Source organism: Ranitomeya variabilis, chromosome 1, assembly GCF_051348905.1.
Source record: "Ranitomeya variabilis isolate aRanVar5 chromosome 1, aRanVar5.hap1, whole genome shotgun sequence".
Lineage (NCBI taxonomy): Eukaryota > Metazoa > Chordata > Amphibia > Anura > Dendrobatidae > Ranitomeya > Ranitomeya variabilis.
Window position 1 is genome coordinate 655,571,648 of NC_135232.1, and position 14,776 is coordinate 655,586,423.

Genomic DNA, 14,776 nt, shown 5'->3' on the forward strand with positions numbered 1-14,776 from the left:
TTCTAATTTTGTGAGAAGCACTTGTATATCTGGAGGAAGTGAGAGAGCAGCAGCTCTCACTTCCTCCGGATGTGTGTAATTTGTTTGAAGGTGGGAGAGAGAAGCCGCTGCAGGGGTTGGCCCAGGGATCATGCAATGTAAGAATATCATATGATCCCCGAAAAAGCCAGTGCTGACACCGCTGGAACGGCTCCAGCACCGGAGGGGAGTATAAGGCCGGCGTCACACTCAGCGTAGGGAAATACGGTCCGTATTTTACAGGCATAGTATGCAGAAATGATCCCCAAACAGTGTTCCGTATGTCATCCGTAGGCAGGGTGTGTCTGCGTATTTTACGCATGTAAACCTCCGTATGTGATCCGTATGGCATCCGTACTGCGTTTTTTTCATGCAACCTTACAAAATGGACATTTAACAGTTTTGAGGCCTGAAAATAATTTAAATCATCAGCATAAACCCTATTTAAGGCCTCTACAACAGGTGGAACCCTCCCATATGCCCATTTTGTTGCTATGCTTGTGTAGGTGTTTTGGTGGTACTTGGGCAACATGTGTGACCTCCTGCAATTCACACCAACTCAGCGGATGGTTTTTAATTGGGTGTTGTCACGCCACTTTGGCCAGCCATACCCTGTGATAGTTGATCCGCGAAGGAGGAGAAGAAGAATGTGGGTGCATCCACTTTTGCGGCAACACCTCACTAAAGGGCATTTTCAGCGGCTATATTCATCTCTGCGGACACATCCGGACAAATTCTTCCAGTACTGTCGCATGACAATACCCATCTTTGATATCTTGTTGGAGACAGTACGTCCAGGAATTACGTATCAGGATACCAGGATGCGGAAATGCATATCCGCAGAGGAGTGTCTTCTCCTTACCTTACGGTATGTATTCACCATCCTCACATACTGTATGTTGATGATGTTTTTTGTACTATTTTGATTTTCATAGCATCTTATTTAAATTATATTAATACATTTTGTATAAGTCATATACAAATATGTATTAAATGTTAAATGTTAATATCCAGTGTAAATTTAGGAAGGTACACTGGTCTCCTGCATTTTTTGATCCTATTACTGCATTGTAACATAGCTAATTTTTTAAATTTTATTTTGCTTTCAGATTCCTGTCAACTGGATTATCTTATGCGGGACTACATCAGGAATTTCTCATAGGTCGGTCCAGGGCCGGACTGGCCATTGGGCAGTTCTGGCAAATGCCAGAAGGGCCGGTGGCAGTAGTGGGCTGCTGCGCGCCGACTCCCCTCCACCAGTGCCGCTGCCGCCGCCGCATTCAACTATACCGGTGTCTATGATTCCGGTACAGGTGAATGCAATGATGGAGGAGAGAGCGTCTGCTGTCGCTCCCTCTGCCTCTGACACTGCGGGTGTACGCGCACTCACTGTGTCCCAGGCAGTGCAGCGGCAGCCGCCGAGGCAGGACCAGGGAGCAACGCGGGCATGAGAAGAGGTGAGAAATGTGTTTTTTTATTACTGGACTGTTGGACCATTCTTGGGGGAGGGAAAGATGTGGGCTGTGCTGTATACTACTATGTGGGTTGTGCTATATAATACTATGTGGGCAGTGCTATATACTACTATGTGGGCTGTGGTATATACTACTGTGTGGGTTGTGCTATATACTACTATGTGGGCTGTGCTATATACTACTGTGTGGGCTGTGCTGTATACTACTATGTTGGCTGTGCTATATACTACTGTGTGGGCAGTGCTATATACTACTATGTGGGCTGTGCTATATATTACTGTGTGGGCAGTGCTATATACTACTATGTGGGCTATGCTATATACTACTATGTGGGCTGTGCTATATAATACTATGTGGGCAGTGCTATATACTACTATGTGGGCTGTGGTATATACTACTGTGTGGGTTGTGCTATATACTACTATGTGGGCTGTGCTATATACTACTGTGTGGGCTGTGCTGTATACTACTATGTTGGCTGTGCTATATACTACTGTGTGGGCAGTGCTATATACTACTATGTGGGCTGTGCTATATATTACTGTGTGGGCAGTGCTATATACTACTATGTGGGCTATGCTATATACTACTATGTGGGCTGTGCTATATACTACTGTGTGGGCTGTGCTGTACACTACTATGTGGGCTGTGCTATATACTACTGTGTGGGCTGTGCTGTATACTACTATGTGGGCTGTGCTATATACTACTGTGTGGGCTGTGCTGTATACTACTGTGTGGGCAGTGCTGTATACTACTGTGTTGTCTGTGCTGTATACTACTGTGTGGGCTGTGCTGTATACTACTACGTGGGCTGTGTTATCTGCTATGCAGGTTGTGCTATATGCTATGCGGGTTGTGCTATATACTATGTGGGTTGTGCTATATACTATGCAGGTTGTGCTATATACTATGTGGGCTTTGCTATATACTATGCGGGTTGTGCTATATACTGTGCGGGCTTTGCTATATACTATTGGGGGTATATTATATTCTATGGGGGAGGCCGTGTTATATACTATGTGGCTGTGTTATATACTATTGTGGGGGTATATTATATTCTATGGGGGAGGCTGTGTTACATACTATGGGGGTATATTATATTCTATGGGGGAAGCTGTGTTATATACTATGGGGGGCTGCATTATATTCTATGGGGGCTACATTATATATTATGGGGAGGTGGGCTGTATTATAATCTATGGGGGGGCTGTATTAGATTTTATGAGGGATGATTGCATCATACTCTTTGATGGGGCTGCATTATATTCTGTGGGGAGGTGGGCTGTATTATATTCTATTCGGGGCTACATTATATTCTATGGGGGGGCTGTATTATGTTTATATTCCTTGAGGGGTGATTGCATCATACTCTATGAGGGGGCTGCATTAAACTATGAGGGGGGCTGCATTATATTCTATGGGGTGGCTGCATTATACTCTGGGTTGGCTGCATTATACTCTGGGGTGGCTGCATTATACTCTGGGGTGGCTGCATTATACTATATGTGGGCTGCATTATACTGTATTGAGGACTATGGGGAATACGTTATACTATATGAAGTACTATGGGGTGCATTATACTATGGGAAGTGAATTGTACTACATGGTGTTACGCCGCCTTTTCATACTTACCTGTCCGGCTGGCGCACTCCCAACACTCCTTCCTGCTCTCCGTCTTCCTGCTTCTCCGATGCTCATCCATTCTGTGGTCCGCTGGGGCTTCTCGGAGGTCGTGACCCGGTGGCTCCGCCTCCAATATGGCGGCGCCCATCGGGTACTTCTTCCCATCGCCTGCCCTGCTCAGATGCCTTTGCATCTATTGCTTTTGCTGGGTTTTCGCCAGCATCTCTTTAGCTCCTTTGGCTCCGGTCTCTGCATCTTTCGCTTAGACTCTTACTAATCCCAGTCCTGCCGTTCCTGCTGTGTCTTCCAGTCCTGCCATTCCTGCTGTGTCTTCCAGTCCTGCCATTCCTGCTGTGTCTTCCAGTCCTGCTGTTCCTGCTGTGTCTTCCAGTCCTGCCGTTCCTGCTGTATCTTCCAGTCCTGCCGTTCCTGCTGTGTCTTCCAGTCCTGCCGTTCCTGCTGTGTCTTCCAGTCCTGCCGTTCCTGCTGTCTTCCAGTCTTGCCGTTCCTGCTGCATCTTCCAGTGTTCCTGCCTTCCAGCCAGTCCTCAGTTTCCTGCCGTACCTACCCGTCCTGAGTGTCTTCCGTACCTACCTATCCAGTGTTCCTGTCGTGTTCCTTCCTACCTGAGTTTTCATCTTACAGGTCAGTACTTTGTCCTTGCTGCAGCCGTCCGTCCTGTGCCTCTGCCATATTAGTCTCTTCTGTAGTTCCTACCTATCCCTATCCTCAGTCGTCCCTTTGGCTCCGGCAGTTGCGGCTTCATCCTCCTTGGGCCTGTCCCTAACGCTCCCTGTATTGGGGGTGGTTCCACCTGGTCCGTTCACCCTCGGGGGCTCTGAAGCCGTGACCCAGAGGGTCCACTTCTCTAGTCATTATACATGTATGACTATGGCGATGCATTATACTATATGGAGCACTATGAGGAGTGTATTATGCTATATGGAGGACTGAGCAGTGTATTTTAATATATGAAGGACTATAGGGAGTGTATTATACTATATGGAGGACTGTGGTGCACATTATAATATATGGAGGACTATGGGGTGTATTCTACTAAACGAGTAAAATGCTGCATATTCAGATTGTTTTTGCTGGAACAAAAATCATTGTCCTCAGCAGCACATTGCCCGCGTAAACTGTAGATGTGCTGCTGATAACATGATACTATATGGTGATCTGTTAGTGATCTATTAGTGAACATTCTTGTCCCATCATTATTCCTCAGCTGGTGGAAAGAGGCCAAGAAATAAGCATTGAACAACTTCAGTATTGTCGATCAAACTCAGTAAGCGGTCTGAGATCAGCGCATGTAAATACAACCGAAATGCTTTTGTGTGATGTCTGATGTGCAATATGTTAGCATTTGGGGCCCCATTTTAAACTTTACCTAGGGCCCCACTTTGCCTAAAACCAGCTCTGCCTACAAGTGTACAAAGATATTATACAGTCACCTTGTGACAAGTGGGCCTGTGTAACTTCAAATGCCAGGGCTGAATTTTAGTCCCAGTCCGGCCCTGGGTCGGTCCACTATTTCAGGCATTGTGCATAATACATGTGTTCAAATATGGGACAAACTAAATGAACTTGTGATGCCGAAGCCCAAAATGGAGGATTGGCTGAAAATAGCCCGTGGCTTTTCTGACTGTTGTCAATTTCCGCACTGTATTGGAGCACAGGATGGGAAACATATCAGGGTGCGTAAGCCGCCGAACTCGGGCACCCAATTCTATAATTATTAGCAGTTTTTCTCTGTAGTTCTGTTAGCTGTAGTTGACAGTAACTACAGGTTTATAATTGTAGATATTGGGGCCTATGGGCGAACTGGAGACTCTAGAGTCTTCAATGCGTCCATTATGGGTCGGCGGCTACGTGAAAACCTGTTGGACCTCCCACCACCACGACAACTCCCAGGCTCCAATGCTAAAGCAGTCCCATATGTACTTGTGACAGATGAGGCCTTCCAATTGACCAGGCATGTCATGAGGCCTTATCCCTGGCGCAACCTTTACCACCGGTGGCGTGTCTTTAATGTCAGACTTTCACGTGCACGGCGACTGGTGGAGTGCGCCTTTGGCATTATGGCATCCAAATGGCATGTTCTCCAGTCTGCCATTCAGCTGAGTGAGTCAAATGTAAATGAAGTCATAAAAGCTTGTGTTGTGCTACACAACTTCACAAGAATTCATGAGTGCTCCTCAGCTGACAGTGGTGAAGGCATGTTGGATAATGTGGGTAGGCCTACAACACAAGTCCTTCCTCAGCGACGTCCCCTTTCTGGCATAAAAGTTAGGGATATTTTTACAAATTATTTTGTTTCTCCTCAGGGAGCTACTCCCTGGCAAGATAATGCTGTTTCTTTGTTGTAATTTTTTCATATATATATATATATATATATATATATCTATATATATTTTTGGAAAAAATGCATAAATTACTTAAATTACTTAACTATGTGTGTTTCATTGACTTATGTAACAGATGTTTCTCAACCGAGTAATTGAGTATGATGTTGTAATAATTTGTCCAACAAACTGAAAATGACCTTTGACTATATTTTTTTATTATAGCAAAAGCCTTTTTTGTTTTTTAAACACCATATTAATATCATATGCTTTTTTTTCCAGAAAACAGGACATAACCCATTTTGTTAGTAAAATATAACAATGTGCTATCACAGCAGAGTCAAAGAAAAACATGTTTAGAAACAAAAATAAAAAAAGAATTATCATAAAACAATTCTCATTACAGATTTCTGTAAGTTGGTGGAGGTGATGGTGGAAGCTCAGGGTCCTGGTCAGGTGGCCTTTGTTGTGCCAATTATCCATCATCCTGTGTGTTTTCTGTACCTGCTCAAAATGATACCCTTCCTCATATTGGCCAGTTGTGTATTGGCTGTAATAAGGGTTTTGAGTATGGCCCTCATGAGGTTGAAAATAAGGCCTTGCATCTGTGGCGCCCCTAGGGGTATTTGCCACAAAAATAGTTATTGACACCAAATACAAATATTAAAACAGCAAGACTGCACTACCATCTCCGGCTAGAAGGGGGAGCTCCAGAGACTCCCCTTGATCTATTCTGGTCTGAGAAAAGGACTGGCAGTTGAGTTGAGGAGTTGAAAGTGAGAGGTCCTATAACTGAACTCCTAACAGCCCTATGACGGATTATAGGCCCGTGATACCCATAGTAGGAAAAGAGGAATAGAGAAAATGGACATTGTGAGAACCGGGTAGCAATAACCTCTACCCAGAATAGGCGCAGAGACGGATACCGGATCCGTGGCTATATTCATTATATATAATACAGCAACCGGAAGGAAGTGAGGTGATATCAGCTTCACCAGGGTAAGACGCAGCAACAGACACAGAGTTCAGCGGTACTCCCAGAGGGGGTAAGCCGACAAAAAAAGGACTCGGGTTGTCCGTCGAACCATAGCACAGAAGAGACAGATTGGGTCGGCAGCCAGTTCACAAACAGCAGCAGGGCCATACAGAAACTGCGCATAATAAGAGGTGGAAATCCTGACAGGGTCAAAGTAATTCAGAGTTCTTAAACAGACTCCGGTGACAGTATTGGTTGCAAATCCCTTTTTGTTGAAGTAAACTGGTTAAACGTTTCAGCGCCTCAGTCTTTCATTTGGACAATAGCCATCGATCCAGGATCGGGGTCATCACAGCTGAGAGGACCTGCTGCTGATCAAGTAAGTGTCTGTTCCTTCATGATATCCCTTACATTGTGCATCGCCTGAGGCCACAGCACCGGGTCAAGCCACTAATGACATCCCCCTCAAGAGATGGACCTCATTGATCTGGTGCTGGGTACCTCGGTTTCCCGGGCGTCACAACTGGCGTCACGAACAGGATTGGGCCAGCCCGTACACCGGGTATTGTGTGCCGTAATTGGAGTCTGAAACTGTGAAAATTTGGATGAAAAATCTTGGAGATTGACTTTGTTAAAGAAAATCCCGTTCCCCATTGAAAACTATTGAAAGTGACTTTTCTCCATTGGTTATAATGGGGTAAAAATGGCCGCCATCCCCTGATGTAATCATCTCATAACCGTTAGGCACAAAACTGTTAATCGAGCTACGTCATTACCCAAGCCCCAGTCTAACTGAAAAACTTCAAAATCCACCATCACAGAGCGTGCGGCAGTTAGAGGCAGCAGGGGGCGTGTCATTGTCATCCTGCTGCACAGAGGAACGAATCTACATTATCTAGACGGAAGCTGGGACCGGAGGGGTCCGGATTAACTAAGGGGGTACAGTATGTCGCAGCACGGAGACGCCGCAGCACCCGGCGACGCTAATGCAGCTGAAAGACAGAGTGTCGATAGAGAGCCTGGCAGCGCAGCAGTGCAAGAAGTGGTGCCCATCATGCCGGTGTTGATGCCATATACCCCGGGTGGCCCGTGGCTTCCAATGTATGAAGGTGAACCTAATACCCTTGACGGTTTCAGGGAAAAGATGCTGGCTCATTTTGATATGTTCCCTGTGGGTGAAGATCAGCGTGTTAGTCTCCTGATGATGCAGTTAAGTGGCCATGCTAAGCGAGAAGTCACGGCATGGGCAACTGATCTAAAAGGTACTGTTGAACGCATATTTGCTGGATTAAAAGCTACATTTGAAACCACTGCCAGCAGCAAAGCTAAAGTACGATTCTTTAATTGCAAACAAAAAGCTAATGAGGGCGTGAGAGATTTTGCCTTAAACCTGCAGGAAGCCCTTAAATCACTTATACTGGCTGAACCCATTTTTAAATACAGGAGCCGATAAACTGCTAAGAGATCAAGTTATTGAGGGACTCTACACCCCTTCTCACTGGGGGCATGTGAGCATGCTTGTTTTTAAGAACCCTGAATTGACATTTGCCCAATTAAAGGAGAGCGCTATATGTCTCCAGCTGGCAGAGGCACCTCGGGATCAGGATCTCACACAACCTATGGCAGATGCACTTCAGCAACGGGGAATTCCAGTGACATCAGCTACGTCCGGTGCCAGTGGTAAGTCCCTGGGGCCCAATACTAATGAGGCTCTTCAGCAAAAGCTTGACTCTTTAACTGATGTTGTTGCTTCAATGGCTAAAACCATGCAGGAGATGAGAGAACCCAAGATGGAGTTGGCAAACCGTAGAGAGGATGTTCCATGGATGAGGTCCCGGAGATACCCGACATGGAGAGGAAGACCCCGTGACCGCTACCAACCGGATGGACAGCCCATTTGCCGCCGTTGCCAGCAGCCAGGCCACTTTGCACAAAATTGTGATTTAAACGGGAATCCCCTGGGAATGCGGGCCGCTTCGCAGGAATGAATTTTCAAGGCCCAACACCCTGGCACGACAGGTACATCGGAGGACGACCCATCATCCCTATCGTGCTGGACGGAATTCCCCTCAACGCTTTGCCGGATACAGGTTCCCAGATTTCATCTATACCATATATCCTTTATAAGAGGTACTGGGCTGAGGTAGATATTGATAAAGGACCCTCTGATGTTGAACTAGATATATGGGCCAGTAATGGTAAGTTGGTACCGAAACTAGGATTCAGGGAGATGACCATAAAGATTGGTAAAGCAGAATTGAAGAAACAGGGTATAATTGTCGTTGATGTTGACCGACAGAACTGTGAACCAACTGTATTGATAGGAATGAATGTATTAGAGAACTGCTTTTCCGAAGTTATTTCTGTCTTACAACAAATTGCTGAAACTGCCCGATCCTGCCAGCAGAGAGTTCTCCGGAGGGAAATAAAAGTATTAATGTTAAGGCAACAGATAGAAGTTGCAGGTGGAGAAATCGGCAGTGTGAGGGTGAGTGATCCAACGTCTATTGTAATCCCACCAAAAACAGAAATGCTGGTATGGTGTAGAGCGGCCATTGGTACTAAAGGACGAGACTATCAAGCCTTAATAGAACCAGTGTACATCGACAGCAGGCCCACTATACTCACGGCACGAGGGGTGGTCGAGGTACACCGGGGACGGGTGCCGGTACAACTTTTGAACTGTGGAGAGGAAGAGGTCACTTTGCCAAGGTACGCTACAGTGGCAAAGTTATATACTGTTGACAACAATGCCATCACAACCGTTGAGCTCTTAGAATCGACCTGTCAGGTGGAAAATAACGGCTCAGATGGAAAATTGGAGGATTGGTGCCAACAGCTAGACGTAGGTGTAGATTCAACACCTACCCATCAAAGACAAGGGGTGTATAGATTAGTGAAGGAATATGAACAGGTCTTCAGTAAACACCCATTGGACTTCGGACGGATAGAAGGGGTGGAACATACAATCCCCACCGGTGACCATCCCCCGATAAAAGAAAGATATAGACCCATACCGCCCGCTCACTATCAATGCGCGAAGGACATGCTGAGAGAGATGAAACAGGCCGGGGTAATAAGAGATAGTTGTAGCCCTTGGGCGGCCCCTCTGGTGATTGTCAAAAAAAAGGACGGAACCATGAGAATGTGCGTAGACTACCGGCGGATTAATAACATCACCCATAAAGACGCCTATCCCTTGCTTAGGATAGAAGAGTCCTTGACTGCTTTGAAATCTGCTAATTATTTTTCCACCTTAGACTTAACAAGCGGGTATTGGCAAGTCCCTGTGGCTGAGAGAGATAAAGAAAAAACGGCATTCACCACACCAATGGGTCTAAGTGAATTTAATCGCATGCCGTTCGGACTCTGCAACACATCCGGTACTTTCCAGCGACTGATGGAATGTTGCCTCGGACATAAGAACTTCGAGACCGTCCTCCTGTACCTAGATGATGTGATCGTCTACTCAAAGACTTACGAACAGCACTTAACAGACCTGGCAGAGGTGTTCGAAGCCTTATCCAAGTATGGTATGAAAATCAAACCATCCAAATGTCACCTTCTCAAGCCAAAGGTACAATACTTAGGGCACATCGTGAGTTCGGAGGGAGTAGCACCGGATCCCGAGAAAATAACTGCCATAAGGGATTGGCCAAGACCTACCAACGCAAAAGAAGTGAGGCAATTCTTGGGATTAGTGGGTTACTATCGTAGATTTATAAAAGGATTTACCAAATTGGCACCGCCCTTGCAAGATGCTTTGATAGGGCAGACGAAGAAACCTTCAAACCGAAATCCTCCTTTTCAGTGGAACGACGAAAGAGAAGACTCCTTTGAACAACTAATGAAGGCACAAACCGGAGAAGAAGTTCTGGCGTACCCGGATTACCATCAACCTTTCATCCTCTACACCGATGCCAGTAATGTGGGATTGGGAGCGGTGCTGTCACAAAAGCAAGAAGGTCGGGAGAAAGTCATCGCCTTTGCAAGTAGAAAACTCCGGCCTACTGAAAGAAATTCTGAAAATTATAGCTCCTTCAAATTGGAGCTACTGGCAGTAGTTTGGGCTGTGACTGAACGTTTCAAACACTATTTGACCGGTGCAGAATTTATTGTCTATACTGACAACAATCCATTGACCCACCTAGACACGGCTAAATTAGGTGCGTTAGAACAGCGATGGATAGCCCGGTTATCTAATTACAACTTCGTGATCAAGTATCGAGCAGGTCGCAAGAATGGAAATGCCGATGCCCTATCCCGGATGCCACACTTGAGAGATGTAGAAGAAGAAACGGGGGAGCTTGAAGAAATTGAACTACCAGCCTTTCATCAGCCCAAGGTAAAACATCGTCAGTCAAATACCTATCAGAAACAACAAGAAGTGAATTTTAATCCGTTAGCACACCATAGATGGGCTGACACCCAAGATAGCAATCCGGTTGTGAAGCTAGTGAAGGAACTATTGACTGAGCAAATTGCATATCCCGATGAGGATGCCCCAGAAGAGACGCATCAACTCTGGAAAGAGAGAGGCAAAATGTTCCTGTATCAAGGGAAACTCTGTAGAAGATACACCAATCCGAAAACACATGAATTGGTTTGGCAGATTATCGTGCCTAAACAAGATGTGAGGATGGTCCTCGAGGCTTATCACAATGGTGCTGGTCACTTTGGTTGGAAAAAGCTAGAAGTACTTCTGAGAGAAAGATTTTATTGGGTCGGGATGAGAAAATCAATCGAACAGTGGTGTAGAAACTGTGGCCCGTGCAACCTCAGAAGGAACGATCAAAAGACCCAAAGAGCACCACTGCAGCCTATAATCACCAAACAACCACTTGAACTGGTAGCCATGGACCACGTGAAGTTGACACCGAGCCGGTCCGGTTACGTCTATGCCTTGACCATCGTGGATCATTATTCGCGCTTCTTGGTAGTAGTACCTGTAAAAGATCTGACTGCAAAAACAGCAGCCAAAGCGTTCCAAACGTACTTTTGTAGACCCCATGGGTATCCGGAACAGGTTCTCACTGACCAGGGTACAGCCTTTGAATCAGAGATCTTCAGAGAATTCTGTAATATGTATGGTTGCAAAAAGATCCGGACGATGGCCTATCATCCGCAAACAAACGGCTTATGTGAGAAGATGAACCACATTGTGATAGACCTACTAAAGACTTTTCCTGAAACGGAAAGGAATCAATGGCCAGAGAAATTGCCTGACTTGGTGGATCTGTATAATCATGTCCCGGTGAGCTCTACCAACTGCACCCCAGCTTATCTTATGCGTGCAAGACCCGGCCAATTGCCAATCGATCTAGAAATGGGAATTCTGAAACCAGATGCAGAAGTTCAAGACTCCAATTGGGATGTCGTACGGCAAAAGCAGTATCGCCAAGTGCAAGAGAGTGTGGAAAGAAGCCTCCAGCAAACCAGAGAAAGACAAGAGCGAACTTTCAACCAGAATGCTCTAGCAACTCCATTAAGACCGGGTGACCAAGTACTCAAGAGGAATCGTCGAACTAATAAACTGGATAATCAATGGGAAGCCGTACCCTACACAGTTTTACCAACAAGAATGGATAATCCTAAAATGTGTCTCATTAGCAAAAACGGAGGTTTAACATCTGTACTAGTGTCAAGAGACAATCTTAAATTATGTCCGGAAACGTTGAAAGAGACAGAAGTTGTCCAGCCAGAATCAGAAGTTATTCAACCTATACAGGTTCAACCAGTAAAGGAAAAAGAGGAGGAAATGTATCACACCTGTATAGGAGACTTTCCCAAAACCCTACTAACATACCATGGTGCAGTAGTGGTTCCCATGGTGGCCTTTTATCCAACACCGAATCCAATATTAGAAGTCCCAAGACAGGAAGAGGTTGACCCCATACTGCAAGAGGTTCCAGGTCAGGATGAACAGATTCCTGATCAGAGTGATCCCATTCACGGTGGACTTGCCAACCCCTTAGTGGTGGAATTATCTTTAGCAGAGAGGGCAGATACTATATCCGCAGTAGACAGAAGTACACCACATAAAGAGACACCGCTATTACGTAGATCCCAGCGTAGTACCCAGGGTCAATTACCGGCCAGGTATGCGGATTACCAACTATAAGACTATAGTCATTGTTATCGTTCTGTAACGTTTAAGCCCAGTACCTACAGAGACTTACCTGTATGAACTTTTTGCATATTCTTGAACTTTTTATCAGCCCGGAAACACTAAATCAAAGCTCCGGAAAGACTGCTTTGTGAACTTTGCTTCCTAGTACCTTCAAGGATAGAACTGTATTAATGGACGCTATTTGAAGTGACTTTTTACAGAATTCCATTTTTTTTTGTTTCTTTGAGTGGTTTTTGTAACTTTTCATTTTTAAGACTCTGTACATATCAATTGTTATTTCAAAATGTTATCATCCCACAGTCCCGGAGTACTGTTCTTAACTAAGCTGCCACCTCTCAATGAACTCAAATAATTCATAGGGTTCATTTGGTGGGGTACATGCATCAATAAGTATTTGAAAACATCCTCTCACATGTAGCCTCACCTCACGGGGTATGGGACGGAGGTACCGGGCCAGGCTCCTCGAATAGGCCTCCTCACCATCATCCTGTGCAGCCCTGGCCAAATAATTAAGGACCCCAATGTCCACATTCCTGCAAGTTTCTTGCAGCTCTCTCCTTCTGTGGCCACGGCGGGAAATGACAGCAGGCTGTGGGGATGTCTCCAGTGAAACAGTTGGGCTGCTACTGTTTCCTGGATCATAAAAATCACAGAGAAAAAAGCAGAGATGGTTACCTGCTGAAGCCTCCAAACAAATGCGCCAGCAGGGCCCATCGGACCCGATTAATAATGGGAAAAACACAGGTGCAAAAAATACCGATGAAACAACCACTTTCAATCCAGTATTGGTTGTTTGGCATTAGTGTACAAAAAGATAAGCGATAACAGTCTTTATGTAGCATTGTTCACACAGGCAATGCAGAGCATCAGGTCTACAGCCTATTACTTAAGGCCCCGTCTCACATAGCGAGATCGCTAGCGAGATCGCTGCTGAGTCACAAGTTTTGTGACGCAACAGCGACCTCAGTAGCGATCTCGCTATGTGTGACACGTACCAGCGATCAGGCCCCTGCTGCGAGATCGCTGGTCGTGTCGGAATGGCCTGGGCCGTTTTTTGATCGTTGAGGTCCCGCTGACATCGCTGAATCGGTGTGTGTGACACCGATCCAGCGATGTCTTCACTGGTAACCAGGGTAAACATCGGGTTACTAAGCGCAGGGCCGCGCTTAGTAACCCGATGTTTACCCTGGTTACCAGCGTAAATGTAAAAAAAACAAACAGTACATACTCACCATCTGATGTCCGTCAGGTCCCTTGCCGTCCGCTTCCCACACTGACTGAGCGCCGCAAAGTGAAAGTGAAAGTACAGCGGTGACGTCACCGCTGCGCTCTGCTCTCACTGTACGGCCGGATCTCAGCCAGAGCAGGAAGCAGACGGCAAGGGATCTGACGGACATCAGATGGTGAGTATGTACTGTTTGTTTTTTTTGGTAACCAGGGTAAACATCGGGTTACTAAGCGCGGCCCTGCGCTTAGTAACCCGATGTTTACCCTGGTTACCCGGGTGCTGCAGGGGGACTTCGGCATCGTTGAAGACAGTTTCAACGATGCCGAAGTCGTTCCCCTGATCGTTGGTCGCTGGAGAGAGCTGTCTGTGTGACAGCTCCCCAGCGACCACACAGCGACAAAACAGCGACGCTGCAGCGATCAGCATCGTTGTCTGTATCGCTGCAGCGTCGCTGTGTGTGACGGGGCCTTAACGCACATACAGACTATTATCGCTTATCTTTTTGTGCACTAATGCCAAACAACCAATACTGGATTGAAAGTTGTTGTTTCATCGGTATTTTTTGCACCTGTGTTTTTGCCATCATTAATCGGGTCCGATGCGCCCTGCTGGTGCATTTGTTTGGAGGCTTCAGCAAGTAACCATCTCTGCTTTTTTCTCTGTGATTTTTTTGTCAATTTTCTGGAGGATTTTTAAGTCCTCTTTGTGCGTCTGTGAGCTTTTACTCAATGTTTAGCATTAGGACCGGCAAAAATGTAAGGACCCTTGATGTGGGTTGCCGGCTTACGTATTGAGGCCCCAATATAAACTAATACCTTACATCATTGATATGTGTTTTTTTGCACTTTATCTTGCAGGGCGCAGTCGGCCCAAGATGGCTCTGTAAACTGTAGGCCTCTATTCTCACAGCATGCATTTTGTAGCACTGGGCAGCCCACCTGTATGTGCGTTAGTAATAGGCTGTAGACCTGATGCTCT